Below are 16,320 nucleotides of genomic sequence, written 5' to 3'. Positions count from 1 at the left end.
TGGTGCTAAAGATGTTCTGGCACTATCCAGAAGCCCATCTGGGAGGATATTACAGGGTTGCAATTTTCTCAGCAGCTACAAAGTGAACATGAAGTTTTAGCTGTCTTGAATGTTGGTGTTATTCAGAAACATCCAGGAGTCAAAATAGGTCAACACTCTATAAAGATATGTAGGTCAACACTCAATAATAGATACAACTTTTATAAAGATATGTAGGTCAACACTCAATAATAGATACAACTTTTATCAAGATGCCATCAAGTGATGACAGGAATTATCACGTGTAATGGTTTTAATTTAATAAAACCAGGCAGAAACACCAATTAATATAGGGGTTCTAGTATTAATTTTCTTTTTGTGGGAGGGAGAGATTAGGAGGAAAAAACCAAAGCAGGCTTAAGCTTAAAAATGAACAAAAATAGTTTTATTAACATATATTAAAAATGAGAAAAAAAAGTTGAGAAAAAGAAAACAAACTAAAACAGAATGATACCTTAAAACACGCTTCTTTCCTCTTACAAACGATTAACTTTCTTATTGAATAACATAGAAAGACACAACTTGTGATTTTCAGTCAGTTTCACTATTCAAACATAATCACTCATTACTTTAGGAGAAGAGTCTTTCTAAGATCTTTTTATGAAGATGTTTGCCACAAGAGAAAATAGTCCAGTGCTCCCAATGGCACACATCTGCTGCCACCCAGAGTTTTCGCAGACTGTGATGTTCTATCAGCAAAGCTTTTCAGTGTATCTGGGGTACTATTTACCAATACTTCTTCTGGTCTAAAATCATCTTTGCCTTAAAGGCTGAGGCCTCCTTTTAACCCAGGAGCGGGGTCTTTAAAGTTCCCAAATAAATCTCAATTACATCAATCCTTAATTTTGATTAGAATTAGCATTCTACCCAACAATACTAAGATGCTGCAAAGGACAGTTCATTTCTTCATAATTTATCTTAGAAAAGTCAGGTTAAAAATGTCCACTTCTTCAACTCTATTCCAATATTATTAGTTCTTTCACTTCTCATCTAACTGACTTCACGTAGTGTCTATTTCTATGTACTTTCTGCTTTTCTTTCTTCTTTCTCTCAAGGAAGAGTTGTGCTTTAAAAGTTCCATGTTGCTAGAAAAGGGTTAAATCCATTTGGGCTTGCAAAGGCCACGCGAAGCTGCAGGAGCTGAAGAAAACGCAAAGCTGTGCTGATGGAAGAAGCTGGTAGATGTCCTTTTTTCCACCCCTCGGTCTCATCCAGGGTGGCTCAGCTCGGAGTTGTTACGGAGCTGCAGGTTTTCTTTCTCTGCTGCCAGCGGCGATTAAGCTGGGCCATGTTTTGGCCCCTTGTGCCGCGGTCTGAGCACATGGCCCCGCACTGCCGAGCTGCAGCCGCCCCTCTTCCCTGCCGGCAGCAGAGGAAAGGGCTCAGCCGGCCCAGGCCCTCCCTGCGCGGGCAGCGGCCCTCAGAGGCCCGGCTGAGCCCGGCCCGGCCCAGAGGGGCAGCAGGGCCCGGGCCCCAACCACGATGTCACCTCATGGCAGATCCCCGAAGCGAGAGAGGGCGGTCAGCAGCAGATTCGATTTAAATGTCCCCGCCAAAGTCGCATTGACACTTCCCGTTGGTCAACTTAGCTGCCAATATCCCAGCCTGCTTTTTGATAGGTCCCTGTCCTTCTCCCCCCAACCCACTCCACGGGCAGGGCAGGGAAAAACATTTTACATTTCTCCATATCCAGAAAACAAAATTGTGCCAACCCAGGATATCATGAATTGGGGTGTTGCTGTCTATTATTTTTATACTGGGTTTTGTAATGGTTTCTTCTGTACCCCCCTGTTCCCCTGGAAAATGTAACATCACGAGGTTTGTCCCTAACCCTTTTCCCCATCTGTTCTCCCACACTGGAATATAATCCAATCCTATTCCACTTCCACCTTATCCCTGAGTGGGTAGTGGTTTGTCTCCGCCTCTAGCCACTTCCCTGGATATAAATAAGCCCAGGCATGTGACCGGCTCATTTTGTTGGCTCGGGGACCTGGAAGGGGCTCCTGACCCACGCTGGGGCAGGGCCACAGAAGAAACGCTGAATAAAGCCCTGATTTCCCCCTGGATCAACTGCAGACCCTTCCTTTGCCATCGACAGGAACCTGCTCTCTCTCTAAAGGAAAAGGTTCACAGCCGCTCCTGGGTTTTTAGGGCCCTGAGGAAAAATCCTTCCAACTGTGGTTTCTCTCTTGAGGTAGCTGAAGCAAGAATGGAGCCAGAGGGCTCCATGAGAGAGAGACTAGCCACATTGGGGAATGGTGCTGAATTTTTGTGCTGCATATTTCAGAAAGATTGTGTGAATGTCACCGTTAATGCGTTGAGTTCAGTCTACACTATGGCTCTAGAACACCAACAGTGAGCAGGGTATGCTGGCATCTGGGTTTCAGTACCAGCAGACCTCCTGATGGTGAAGCCCTTTCAGCTGTAATCCAGAAAGACAAGAGATTTTAGTGGTTTTTGAAGGAGACAGCATTAAGTGCTCTCCTTCTGTCTAGGTCCCTTTATCTGTGCAAATTGTGTATTTTTTTTCTAATGGGAAGAGATGATATGTAATCACAAGTGGTATATTGCCATCTTTGTTAGCTTGTAGAAATAAAATTTAGACTTCCAGAAGGTAATAGTCAATAAATATCATTATCTATTTCACGAGAGTAATGTATCAAATGAAAGAGGAAAAAAATACAAGCTGATGACTGGAAGAAAAGAAACATCAAAAATACAGAATGTACCGATGTTCAGATGTTTTGGCTCATTTGTCAGAACCAGTGGCTCTTGGATATAAAAATGTCAGATTGAAGGGTTTGTAAATCATTCGACCACTCCACTGCAGACATTCACACACAATTATGTGTGTAACAAAAAAAAAAATCTTGTTCTAAAGAGCATTTACTGAATTTCACACTTTGGGCAGCTCACCTGCCACTGTAAAAAGATAATTTGCTTGCACACTGGGTTATTATTTTTAATGTTCTTCAGGAGGGGAATTATTCAGGATTAGGAAATACAAACTACTGGTCAATTTTGCAGCTCCGAGTGCCTCTTCACAGTGATAACATTCTTCGAAATCTGCAGAAGGGAAGGTCTCACCCACTGAATCCTGTGCCTAATTGAAACTGGTCCATACTAAAACTTCCTGTAGCTTGAAAACAAAATGGAGAGGGGAAAAAAGAAAAAAAACAAAACAAAACACAAACAAAAAACCCAAACAAACAAGCAAACAAACCAAGCAACCAACCCCCCCCTGACCAAAAGGAGAAAAAGGAGAAAAGCATAGGAGAGATTTGGTTGTATTATTAACAAACCTTTGAATTACTATTTTTGATGATCACTTTTTGAGAAAAAAATATTTTCTCAGGCCTATTTCTAGTATGTCTTGCTGTCTCAGAAACCCATGCTGAGGATTCAGATATCCGTTCTGCAGGACAAGTGCCGAATAAAATACAAATGATCATGTCTTTGTGGCAGAAGAGGTTAAGCCCAGCATATTAAAGCCAATTAAATTCTCCATGTGTTTTCAATAGACATTGAATCAGGCACGAAGTAGGTAATGTGGAACCATGGTGTCTCTGCCACCTGTCCAACTCTACCACAGGATTTCCAAGTGATCCCAGCAATTAATTTATGATTTATGCCTCAGTTTTCCTACTTTTCTGAGTCTGCTAAAGTTCATGCCCAAAGGCATAATCAGGCTTAATGACTGAAAAGATGGTTCTAAGATCTTAGGAAGTGCTAGGTATTAGGACTGCAAGGTATTCCCCCTACGCGGCAAAAATCTTCTTTTATGTCTGGTTACACACTTAATGTTTAAGATATGAGGGGTTGGTGAGCACATGGGTTAATTACAGGTTCCCACAGATTATGTTTTCTCTCGTGGGTCTACTTTGAACTTCATTCCCATGTTTATTTAGCTGCGCATATGTGTGTGCATGGCCCTGCATGTAGCAAAGGGCCAGAAGGGCCGAGCCCCTCCCTGAGGAAGCTCTGACAGAGGATCTGTGCAAATGTGCTTCCTCTTCCTTTCACTCCCCAACCTTAAGGTCAGAGGATCTGGAAAATCCTCCTCCACCCTGTGACTTGATCTGATGATTGTAAGAGAACTGCGGTTCCCCCTCGCCTTCCTGCTCCTTCCGCTCCCCACCCTTCCCTCTCACAGCCTGGTAACCCTTTAAAGCCTTCTCCAGAGTGATGCCTATCAATCCCAGTCACTGGAGAGTGACACAGGGGAGTTGCCTGCTCATGTTTTCACAGGATGAGCAGCCTTAGGTTATCCCAGGTGGAAGGCTGTTTCTGTGACCCTCATGGGCCATGGCAACAGGTAAAAATTGAAATTTTTCAGGGTCATTGCTTCCTGTTCTCTGACAGACCAGACAAGCCCGGAAAAATGCATAAATTATTAATTCAATTGAGAAGAGCTAACTGTTTTTGTAAATTATTTTTTCATTTTAAATCTCGGATTTCTGGATTCAGGACAACCAAGTCAGGAATTCCTGCCTTTGGCTTCCAGCTTTGCTGCAGCATGAGGGCCCCCGTAGTGGCTAGTGAAGGTGGCTGGCATGCATGGGAGCATTGGGGCTGCAAGGATCCTTGTTCCAGGCATCCTGCTTTGGGTGGAATACTCCCACTAAGGTGCTTTCCCACAGCAGCTGGTGCTGCCCTAAAACAACTGCACTGAGGACTCTTAGAAAGGCCTTCAAGGTCCCCCATGTAGAAATCCCAGGAAAAGGACAGATGGCCAGTGGTGCGTCTCCATGTCCAAAATATGTACCCAAGTTGGATGCCAGGTGAAATCATGAGCAACCTCATCTCCAGGCATGCCTCATTTCCAACAAGGCAGCACAATGTCCACTGCCTGGATTGTAAATATCCCAGCACTTGGCCTTGGCTGCCATTTTTAATGTAGCTCCAGTAAAATGGAGTGCTCAGCTTCCCAGCAGAGAGAAGCAGCAGCCCTGTCCCACCACAGCCCAGAGGACTCTTCTCACCCTGCTCTCTGGAGGAGTGGGATCATGTTCCTGCCTGCCCGCACAGAGACCTCGTGGCAGTGATGTGATCACAGGCTGCCGGGTCAGGTCACAGGTTCACTTCTATTGGCCAGTCAGCTGGGATGGCTCTTCCTGCACGCCTCTCCTTGCAGCAGCTGGAGGTGCAGGAAGGAACAGGATAACTTGGTGTGTCTCTGATTCCACCCTTTGCAGCTCTGGGGTCATTTCAGCAAGCAAAAGACCTGTCCACTCTAGGATGGGGCAAGGGAGGTGGCAATGTCTCACCTCCTGCTCATATTTGTGGTGGAAAGTCTAGCCAGCACTTTCCAGGGATGCTAAATTCATTCCCAAACTTTAACACATACAAACCTGATTCTTTTGTATTAATTGAAATTATTTTTAAGGAGCCATTTATTAGCACTTGTTGCTTTTGTATACAGTCTGAATTTCTGATGCCATATGTCGACTTTGCCTCCTTAAAAGGAGCTGGAGGTGCTTCCAAAGGGTACATTCAATGTGCTCCTTCATTTCTCTGCTCGGTCTAGACTGAGCAAACATTTTAGGCTCTATCAGTGTTTGTGGTCTGCAGTTAAGAAAGCCGAGACAGATACAGGTTAGTCTAGTTCTTCTGTAGATTGATTCATTACAGACCAACAGGCCAGGACTGCCAACAGCAGCAATGCTGACCCACAGAATAAGTACTTTCTAACATTAGCATTGACCCAGGTATATTACAAAGATGCCTACGTAATTATGCCCCTTTGGAAGCCCTTTCAGTAAACATATCTATGTATAAAGAGAGCACAAAGTGTCTTGGATTTTCTTCCGCTCCATTTACACTAAGGTCCTATTACTCTTCCATGGAGTGAAACTATACTGGGCTTCAGCCCGAAGAAAACTACAGGTGTTTGTATCCTGCAGCAAACATTTCTGGATTCCTACACTAGTGTTTGTACAGGTAACCATGAAAGGAGTTACCAGGGGGCCACAAACCTGGCTCTAAATATATTCACAAATTTCACATTTCCTGAAGCAGGAACTGCTATTTATTGTGTACAGCACCTGACACAATGTAGTTGTGAGGTAGGTTCCTGTGCTGTTCTGCAGTAAAATGGTAAATAAGAGTGATAATGATGTCTTCTCCTTTCCTACTGCACAGCATTATTGCTGTGGTGTTTTGGTTTAGTGGAATGAAAAGGATTTCAAAGAGATTATGATTTGTCATTTGTGAATCCCATCTACTTTAAAACAGGGCATGGATTTCTTGACATTTTTTAAGAAACATATATCTATGGTTTTTACAATTGTAATGAATTCTGTGCAGTGAAAAAGGTCACATGAAAAGCAGCAGGAGGACAGGATGCTGGGATAAAGGACTGAGCAGATTTACTTCCTAAATTAACATTTCTCTCTCTCTCTCTTTTTTTTTTTTCCCCCCCTACTCTCTCTGGGACTTTGTAGAATAACAGCATCTTGTGCTAGACAAAGGAAATGAAAGAGCATTAAGCAAAGGTATACTGGAGTTGTGGTAGGCAAAATATTGGGACATTTCTAAAGAAAAGAAAAAAAAAACCACCAAAAGATCCCAACAAGGAATACAGATTAAAGTGGAAACATGCAATTCAAGTTATCAGCAGCTTTACATCTTACTCATTTTTAGGTGTACTGGAAAGATATTAAGAGGACAAGTGTATATAAAAGTTGTCAAATATTATAAAGACAATGAAGTAATTAAATTTAAGAGAAACTCATGTACATCACTCCATGCAAATATGAAGTAAGGCTATCACACCCACCTATAGATCTCCTGATTTTGAAGAGACTGGACCAAATTCTTCTCTATCACAATTTCCTTTAGACAGTCTTCAGATATTTATTAAGCTCAGATTTGCCTGGTGTAAGTGTCTGAAAACATAAGCTCCAATAACATTTGAACCCAACAAATGTAAGAAAGTTTGTTTTAATAAATGTAAGGGCCACAAATTCAAATGTCCAATAACTGTGGAATACATTTGAATTAAAGACAAGTTTTGCACTCTGCAGCAGCTAATGATTTGCTTGTACAAGGTGTTTGACACATATTTATGGTAAGGCATAAAATGTCATGACTTAGACTTTGAAAATATTGCCAAGTTTACCAGAAAAGTCCATATACATTTGGCAGTTTGCTTTACTAGCTAGACCCTTCTGCCTGATCCGAGGTCCCAGGAGGACACTGCATTCATTCAGATGCCCCACGCCAGGAGGAGCAATGGGGCACACTGACAGTGAGACTCATCTGCTTGGTTGTGGGAGTAATTTATCTCACCATCCAGCTGTACATTTTGGCTGTTGCAAAAGGGGCTCAGTGCAATTCTTTGCCTTTCCTTTTCCTTCGACATGCCAAGCAAGGAGATGTAGAATTTGCAGTCCTGGCGTCTCTGCCCATTCTTCCCTTTCAGCCTCCTTATCCCCAGGACTGTTTCTAATTTCTTGCCTTTCTGTCACACTTACTGGGCACATCCATTCGTACTCATGTTTCTGTGGGATAAAAGGAGGATCAAGTTACCTGTTTTCTATTTCTGGCAAGAATTTCAGAGCCCTTTCCTCTCTCGAGTCCCCTGGACACACTAAGGATAAACTCTTGCAGAAGAGAGGAAGCAAAGAAGACCCCTACAGCAACAGCACTCCTTCCCCTATCTCTCTGAATCTCTGTGTGCACAACCTCTGGATTTTCATCTGCGGAATGGAAAAAGATAAGCTTTGCCCCATTTTCCTTTCCCACAGGCACTGAAAGTTTACAGGGAGGGCTGGGGGATGTAAAAAAGCATAAACATAAATAATTTAGGGAAAAACAAACTAAAAACAAAGGATAAAAACCTGCAAGCCACAGAAGAATACAGGGGGAAACAAAGGAAAAAATAGTATGAAATAAGAAAGATAAAAAACCAAAGGTACAGAAAATAAATCATGATCCCAAATATTCGCATAGCTGAGGCTTTCAATTCCACAGTAATGTGCACTTCCTAGATTGACAATACTGTGCAGGAGTATTTTGTCCTCATAAAAACGGATTTCACACATAACCAGTTGAAAGGATCACAAAACCCCAGCCTTCTGTGAGATGTCTGGGAATAGCTGTATCCAAATTACAGTTCCAGGGAACAAGGAGAAAAAGTCAATACAGTGTGGAGCACTACAACATGTTTCCACATCTTGCCTGGGATTGCTCCCCAAATACCTCCTACTGGGATAATTTAAAACTTCTAATATCCATGACCAGTGCATACAAATTGTAATCTTCTTTGCTTTTTCTTTATCATCTTCCTCCCAACCTTCCTCTTATTTCCTTGGGTCAAAAGGGCATAACTTCCTGTCTGCCTTCTAAAACCATAGTCGCTTTTATTTTGAAAAAATATTGAGTTGAAGACTAATTTTATTTTGCAGAGCATGAAAATATTTAAAATCCATAGGAACAGAATTGGAGGTTTTTTATAGTAGGGAAAAAAAAAAAATCAGGCAAAGTGGTTCCCTCAGAATACTTGCAAAAAAAGAAACAGATGTGAAAAAACCTAAATGTGAATATAAAATAAAATCCAGACCTGTAAATTTTTTTTTTATACATATGCTCAAAATATGGAAACAACTTAGCTGGAAAAGTGAAAAACAAGGTAAAAATACAGCATTCTAGGCCTAAGAAACCAAAATCAATGACAAGAACAAAGTGAGTGAGAACTTCGAGAAGCCAATTAAATGCCAGCAGGACTTGAGGAGAGCAAATAAAATAATCCTACCTAGGAAAATATAGCCTCTGCATCATAGCAGAAAAAAAATTTGTAGAGATGACACTTCAAAAGGTAATCTGTTATCTTCATCAGGATTTTCCTAAATTCTGACCCTAAACAGGCTGTAGTAAATAATTTCTGCAGCTGATCAGCATGTTACTTAAAAGGATGTTTGTTTATTTTCTATAAATCAGAGACCAAGACTACTTTGAAGTTTCCAGAGAGTAACACCACATACACTCCCTTATGATGTGTGAGTTATTTCCAGGCTGAAAGGTTTAGAAAGATGTTCAACTGAACTCCTAAAGAGAAAATTCATCCCAGTCAATTCTATAAGTTAATCAATGTAATATCATAACAAGAACTGGTTTTTTCTCACTATTTTGGGGAAGAACAGTAAAAGCCATACCTGAAAAATTGTGGGGTTAGAGGCTTCATATATATCTGTTGAACACTTAGCACAAGCAGCTACAGTCCTCATTCCCTCTGGGAAATGAATCCTCATCCTCAGTGAATTTTGATGTTCAAAATACAGGGTCGCTCAAAAATCCCAAGTACATGTCTGGAAGAAAACAGAAGTTTGGTTGATTTTCTTCTTCATAATTTTAAGATATGTAAGATGTTGCGCACACAGGTACAGCACAAGTAATTCTTCAAATTCATTTGGTTTATAATATGCAAGATGTCAACTGGCAAAAAATGGAAAAAAATGTGACAACAGTAATCATTTTACTTGCAGAAAATTCATTAGTGCCATTGACAAAATACCCCCACATTTTTTAAATTAGAAGATCAGTGCAAGGTCTTTATGAAACCTCTAAGCAATGATGACAGCCCAAAGCAGACACTTCTAAAATTTCTTCAGTTCATAACTCACAGACCAATAATTTTCTGCAGCCTCTAATGTTGGATCCAGTAATGCACTGTAATCTCATACAATAGCACAATCAGTACAGAGCAACCCTGTAAATTAGTGTTAGTGAACACAGAGATTATCCACTGGCTGTATAACTCACAAATATTTGAGGGTATAACTCCTAAATTAGGATATTTGTATACGTAATGTAAACTGTTAGATATAACTGAACACAGTTTAAATCTCTCCTCTCCTCTCCTCTCCTCTCCTCTCCTCTCCTCTCCTCTCCTCTCCTCTCCTCTCCTCTCCTCTCCTCTCCTCTCCTCTCCTCTCCTCTCCTCTCCTCTCCTCTCCTCTCCTCTCCTCTCCTCTCCTCTCCTCTCCTCTCCTCTCCTCTCCTCTCCTCTCCTCTCCTCTCCTCTCCTCTCCTCTCCTCTCCTCTCCTCTCCTCTCCTCTCCTCTCCTCGCCATGTGCTGTTGGCTCTGCAGCTCTCTGGAGTAGACATTTTTCATTCTGCATCTGAGGAAGCTTATGATACTTGATGAAATGTCTTTTGTCTCCTTTCTATCTTTTTTATTTTTCTCTTCTATACCCTGGAAGCATCCCATCCTCATCTCCAAAAATATGACTCAGTGTAAGTTTTGCTTGAAGTCACTCAAACAGCAAATACCTGCTACAGTGACAGTGTGATTGGTGTCTTATCCGAAGAGTTTGCAGATCCTTTTCTAAGCAATTTCACTGAAAGAACTCCCAGATAATGCCAAAAGCCTCAGCTTCAACATCTGTGGCTCTACCTTCTCAAACAGGTATTTTTCAGATAGATGACCTACCTTTTTCTCCAGACCAGAAGGCTGACAATACAAATCACTGCAAGATAATATCCTCTGAAAGATATAAAATATTCTCACAATTCATCAAAGATCTTAAAACAGCTAAGTATGTTCTCCCTTCCTGAAGCAAAGGACCATTATCAATAACTGTTAATCACTTCCTGGAACCCTTGCCAGAAGACCCAGAACATCTCAGTTTCCTGTTTCAACCCATTCAAATGTTATGCAGAACTTTGAAGAGAGGTGATGAAACAATGAGCATTTTGGAAAAAAGACGCCACCTCTATTTCCATACAATTCCATGGAAATTAAACGGTCTTGTGAGAAGGAAAACTCATTAAGAAGGGCCAAGACGCTACAATTCCAGATTTGCTTTTTGCCTAGACATCTCTAAGCTAGCAGTCCTAACTTAAAAGTATCTGGCAAAGCTGCAATGAGGAAAGACAGGTGATTCTTGCTGGGAGAAAGGCATCATAGAGGTTGCTGTTTCCTCTTCTATACCACACATCCTTGAGGGCATCTGTTTCTAGATTATTAAATTAATCTTCTGCCTGTGAGTCATTTGTGTTTTTTTCACAAACATAAACTCCCTTGGTAGCTGTTCTGCTCAAGTAGGGAAAGTATCAGGCCTCAAAGGGAGGTTTTTGCTGTGGGAGAGAAATGGAAGTGAAGACTGTGGAACCTGAAGGGGCAGATGCAGCCCTGCTCTAAATATGACTTATAGCCATGATTTAATGATGTAGCACTTGAGTGCATGGAGGTCTTGCTGACCATGCTAATTGGGGGAGCACAGGGAAGAGGAAGGAAACACTATCAGCATCATGGTAAATGCCCAACTTGGATACCTCCCACAGGAGACACAGGTCATGATTCTGATGTCACTTTTGGTGGTAGTTTGTTTGTGGGTGTGGTTTTTTGGGGGTTTTTTTTGTGGTTTTTTTTTTTGTTTGTTTGTTTTTGTTTTGTTTTGTTTTGTTTTTTTTGTTTTTTGTTTTTTTTGTTTAATTGACTCAAATGATGAAACTGCTTTTCTGGGGTGAAGAAATAATTGTTTGGAATTGCTTATAATGAGGTTTAAACAAACAGCACACCTGAAAATGCACACTGAATTAGCTATTAATCGTTCAAGACACTGCTTTTCACCTTTAGTGAAACTTTCACTAGAGTAGCCCCTTTCTACTTCCCTGGAGCCCAGGCCTTATTTGTCTCATCTAATGAAGCTGATCAGAAATGTAACTAATAAATTAGGGTAAAATACACATTTCTTTGAGTTTTCATCTTTTTTTTTTAAATAAAACTTTTTTCTCCTTAGAGTCACATGTGTGATTTTACACTGATGCTCTCAAGGAAAGAAGACTCCTACAACCTCTAGGGGAAGGTATTGAACAGTTTGCAGTTTTTGGGGTTAGTCCAGAGAGCAGAAATAAGTTATCTGAATCTTCTTATATGTGGTTTCCTGAGGATCTGACAGGCAATCCAAGATTACTGAGACAACCAGAAAGACCAAAGAAGAAGGTGGTTAAAGACTGTATGTGTTTAACTGGCGTAACATACCCTGACAACAGTCTGGTCTTGCCTCGTAGCCTCTTGTGTGAGTTAGACAAGAAGAGAGGAATTTATATGTCTGTGGAGATGCGAAAAAAACCAAGTTGTTCCAGAAAGGAACAACTAGTGAAGTCTGGCTTCATATGGTTTTACCTTTTTTGACTGGGGTTCTTTGTTGCCTGGTAAGTGCAAACTCCGGTTGACTCTAATCACATGATAATGGCATTTATACCTTATCATCGTGTGGACTCATTGGTGTCTGTGACTTGTTGAGTTCAGTTACACTTCCTCCTGACTGTGGCATTAATTGGGTCTTCTTCCTAAGAGTTATTTTTCACAGATTTTTCATGGAGTTTAAAGTAATGTTCATCTCTGCCCAACCTGTAGGTGTGTTGGGGCAATCCCAGACAAACCTGCCGGCTGGGTGAAGAAATGATTGAGAGCAGCCCTGCAGAGAAGGACTTAGGGGTATGGCTGCCAAAAAACTCAGCATGACTGGGCATTGTGAGCTTGCAGCCCAGAAAGCCAGTGGAACCCTGGACTGCATCAAAAGGAGCGTGGCCAGCAGGCCAAGGAAGGTGATTCTGACCCTCTGCTCTGTTCTTGTGAGACCCCACCTGAAGTGCTGCACGCAGCTCCGTGCCCCGAACATAAGAAGCTCACAAATTGTTGGAGAAAGTCCAGAGGAAGGAACGAAAATGATGAGAGGACCAGAATACTTTCCCTACAAAGGGAGGCTGAGAAAATTGGGGCTGTGCAGTCTGAAGAAGAGAAGATTGAGTGGAGACCTCATAGCAACCTTCCAGTATCTGAAGGGGGCCTTTGGGAAAGCTGGTGAGGGAATCTGTGAGAAGCTGCAGTGACAGGACAAGTGGGAATGGCTTCAAACTGAGAGTAGCTTTAGATTAGATGTTAGGAAAAAATTCTTTACTAAGAATTTCCTGTGAGGGTGGTGAGGGTGGTGAGGCACTGGCACAGGTTGCCCAGAGAAGTTGTGGAGGCCCCATCCCTGGAAGTGTTTAAGGCCAGGTTGGATGGGGCTTTGAGCAACCCGGTTTAGTGGGAGGTGTCCCTGCCCTTGGCAGGGGGTTGGAACTCCATGATCTTTAGGTTCCTTCCAACCCAAACCATTCCATGAATCTAATGTTGGTCAGCTTGACTGAAATGGGAAGCCTGGGTTGCCTGCTAGCAGGGATAACTGACAAATGCCATGCAAACTCATCAAAGTGTGCAAATCAGTCACACACACATTGGTTCTCTAACTTGCACTCGCATGGCGTGTGTTCAGAGAAGACTCCTTTTCTTAAAGATTGGGTTTAAGTTATTTCAGTGTCTTTGGGATTGGGAAGCCAGTATTTATTTCTGAAACATCAAGAAGGCTCTGAAATTGTTCATAATTAGCCCAATGAAAATTGAGAGTAACACCAATGATTTCAGTAGTATTCTGTTAATTTAGACATGAAGGAGCCTGAGCAGAACAGGAGTTGGAATCAAATCCATTAACCACAGAAGCAGAATGCTCTAACACAATCATAAATATTTGCCACATGCGAAACTATACTGCCCACTGCTAACTGTGATCTTGTGATTTGATTAGGAAAAAAAAAAAACCCAACAAAACACTCGCTTATTTACAGTGATATTGTATCAGTTTTAAACACAAGGGTTTTTTTTAAGGACCATTCCTTGCCACATATTATCCTCGTGCTAAATTGCTTATTATTAAAGACATAATTTTTATAGAAGTAAAGACCAGGCAAGAACATTATCATATAAATAGGTATGATAAATAAAATAATGGTTAAATTGATGTATGCTTCTTAATCATTCGGTAATCAGTGAGAACACAAACATGAAATAATGAATTTTGCTGATTATATTATTATTTTGCTCTTCATGCTGATTATATCCTGCAAGTCAAAAAAAAAAAAAAAAATCCTTTTTTTCTGTTTGCTTTTTGTATTTAGCACAAAAAGAAAGATAACCACCCCAATTAAATATATACATTTTCAGAAAAGGTGCAGGGAACATAAAAGACTGATAACTCTAGGGAGCTTAACTCAGCAGATCTTATCCATGCAGAGGTAGGAGTTTTGTTCTGTATTATTTTAAAAGTAAATTGTAAACCATCTACTTACTGTTTGCTTTATGTATTTCAACACATCATCTGAAACCTCCATATATTTTTTAAGGTTTATGCCTTTTTACATTGTTTTTAGCTTGGCAGCCCCATGGAACTTTTATTATTTAATATGCACGAACTTCAGTTAAAATGTTTGTTTTTTGATCTTCCCTGTCTACCAGATGATGGAATAATTCTCTTCCATCATATCCAGCATCATGTCTTATTGCTATGATAGGAAAGAACTGCTGAATGATCCAAATGAGAAACATACATATATACATCTGCATTTATATGTGTTATAAAACAGGCTTCCAACATATAGAGGAACAGTACAATGGTTAAAGCCGACACTGACTGCTCCGGAACATCATCCATTAGCATTGCCTACACTTTTTTACACATGCTGTTTATTTTATTGTAGGTATTAACTTTTAGAATGAATTAAAACTGGAACTCAGATAAAGGCCTTTACTAATTTCATTATTTATTACTGGGTGTTAGGGAAATTCCCCTACAATTCCCACAAGGATGCAGACAGAGTCTGGACAGACAGACAAGTGAAAAGTGGGCGCCAATGATTATTGCTGCAGTGTCAGACAGGTAAAGTACTCCCCCCTTCCTGTTAATTCAGTTGAAACAATGAAGAGAAAAACCCAACCCACCCTTGTCTTGCTTGGCTTAGACATGAACCCTTGATAAGACTCTGGAAAACAAGAAACTTTGTAATAGATTTTAACTACCTTTGGCTGACAAATTCATGTGTCATAAAAACGTAAAAATAGCAGTGCATTTCTGCCACTCATATGTTGTAGATTACAGAAAATTACTGAGATGAAGAATAATATGACTTTTTTACTTGAATATTACATACTTTACATTTCTCTACAGAAAGGATATCCCAGCAGGAAGGAGAAAGGTGGAGCACAATCCCTGTAGCATTTCTTGTTCGGCATTGTACAAAACTTTGTAGGGACACAGGAAGAGGATACGGAAGTTTCTACAGGAAAACAGAGAAAAGTTCAAACATAAACAGCATCCAAAAAATTTACCAACACTTTATAACATTTCCTTTTTCTTTTTAAATGTTTAAGGACAGTTACAACATACTTTACTACACATTTCTATGTGGAAGTATTTTTACAATTTGTCTTGCAATAATATCTCAAAGCAATTTTTAAGATGAATTTTGAAAGCTTGATAAGAGTAATGCATGCAATAATCTGTTTGGGATAGCATTGTCCTTTTAACAGAATGCACAAGTGTCAGACTAGTAAGTTTATACTGCGATCTATGCAGAACTTTAAAGAAACTTGGTATTTAACCAAAGTCACCCTGGACACTGCTTCCTCAACGGACCTCTGACTGGAATCCACCACAGTCAAGAGCAACCTAATGTAACTTCAACACCTTTTACAGAAGGATTGAAGATCTTGCTCCAGCAAAGCTTAATAGCATGCTTAAATCTAGTGTTGCAGGCAGCTGAAATATGTATGAGAGGGTTTCACCAAAGACCTATCACCTGGAGCAGCCATGGTGAGATGGTGCCAGTGGTGGGATACATCCATGATAGCTGTTCCCATAGGCTTGTATGTAAAGGAAATATCCCAGTCTGACTATCCAGGAGCCACCCTGGCAGTCACGCTCGTACCACCTGAGGCTGAGAATGAAGCCCCTTCCCAGCCACACCCTCCATGTGCACACCATCTCGACCCCAAGTTTCCTTTAGCAGAGTCTCAGACAATCCTTAAAATATCTCGGTCCAATAACTAATTAACAAACACCAACTTGATCTGGCATCTCTAAGGAGGGGCCCCGAAAAAAGAAGCCCCTTTGCTTTTATCCCCTCACAGCCGAAGAACAGGGAAGTCTGAGGATCGTTGGCTTCTTCCACACCTCTGAGCACCTGCGCCCCCCAGCTGGTGCCACAGGTCCCTGGGCCCTCTGTCATGCTCTTCACAGCCCCTTGCCTGCGGCTCCAGCCACCCAGAGCTCAGCCCACAGCTCAAACTGCAGCTGCATCCTGAGCTACCTGCACTAAATGCATTCCTCAACATGTTGTTGCTTGAATATATTTTGTATTAAGCAAATCATAGACCACATGGTTAGCTCCTAAGAATTTGTGTAGTAAATATGGACTTCGGCTTGTGTTTACGGCCTTTTACTACATCTGGCTATGAA

This window comes from Hirundo rustica, chromosome 4 (genome assembly GCF_015227805.2).
Source record: "Hirundo rustica isolate bHirRus1 chromosome 4, bHirRus1.pri.v3, whole genome shotgun sequence".
Classification (NCBI taxonomy): Eukaryota; Metazoa; Chordata; class Aves; order Passeriformes; family Hirundinidae; genus Hirundo; species Hirundo rustica.
Note: the sequence above shows the minus strand (reverse complement) of the source record.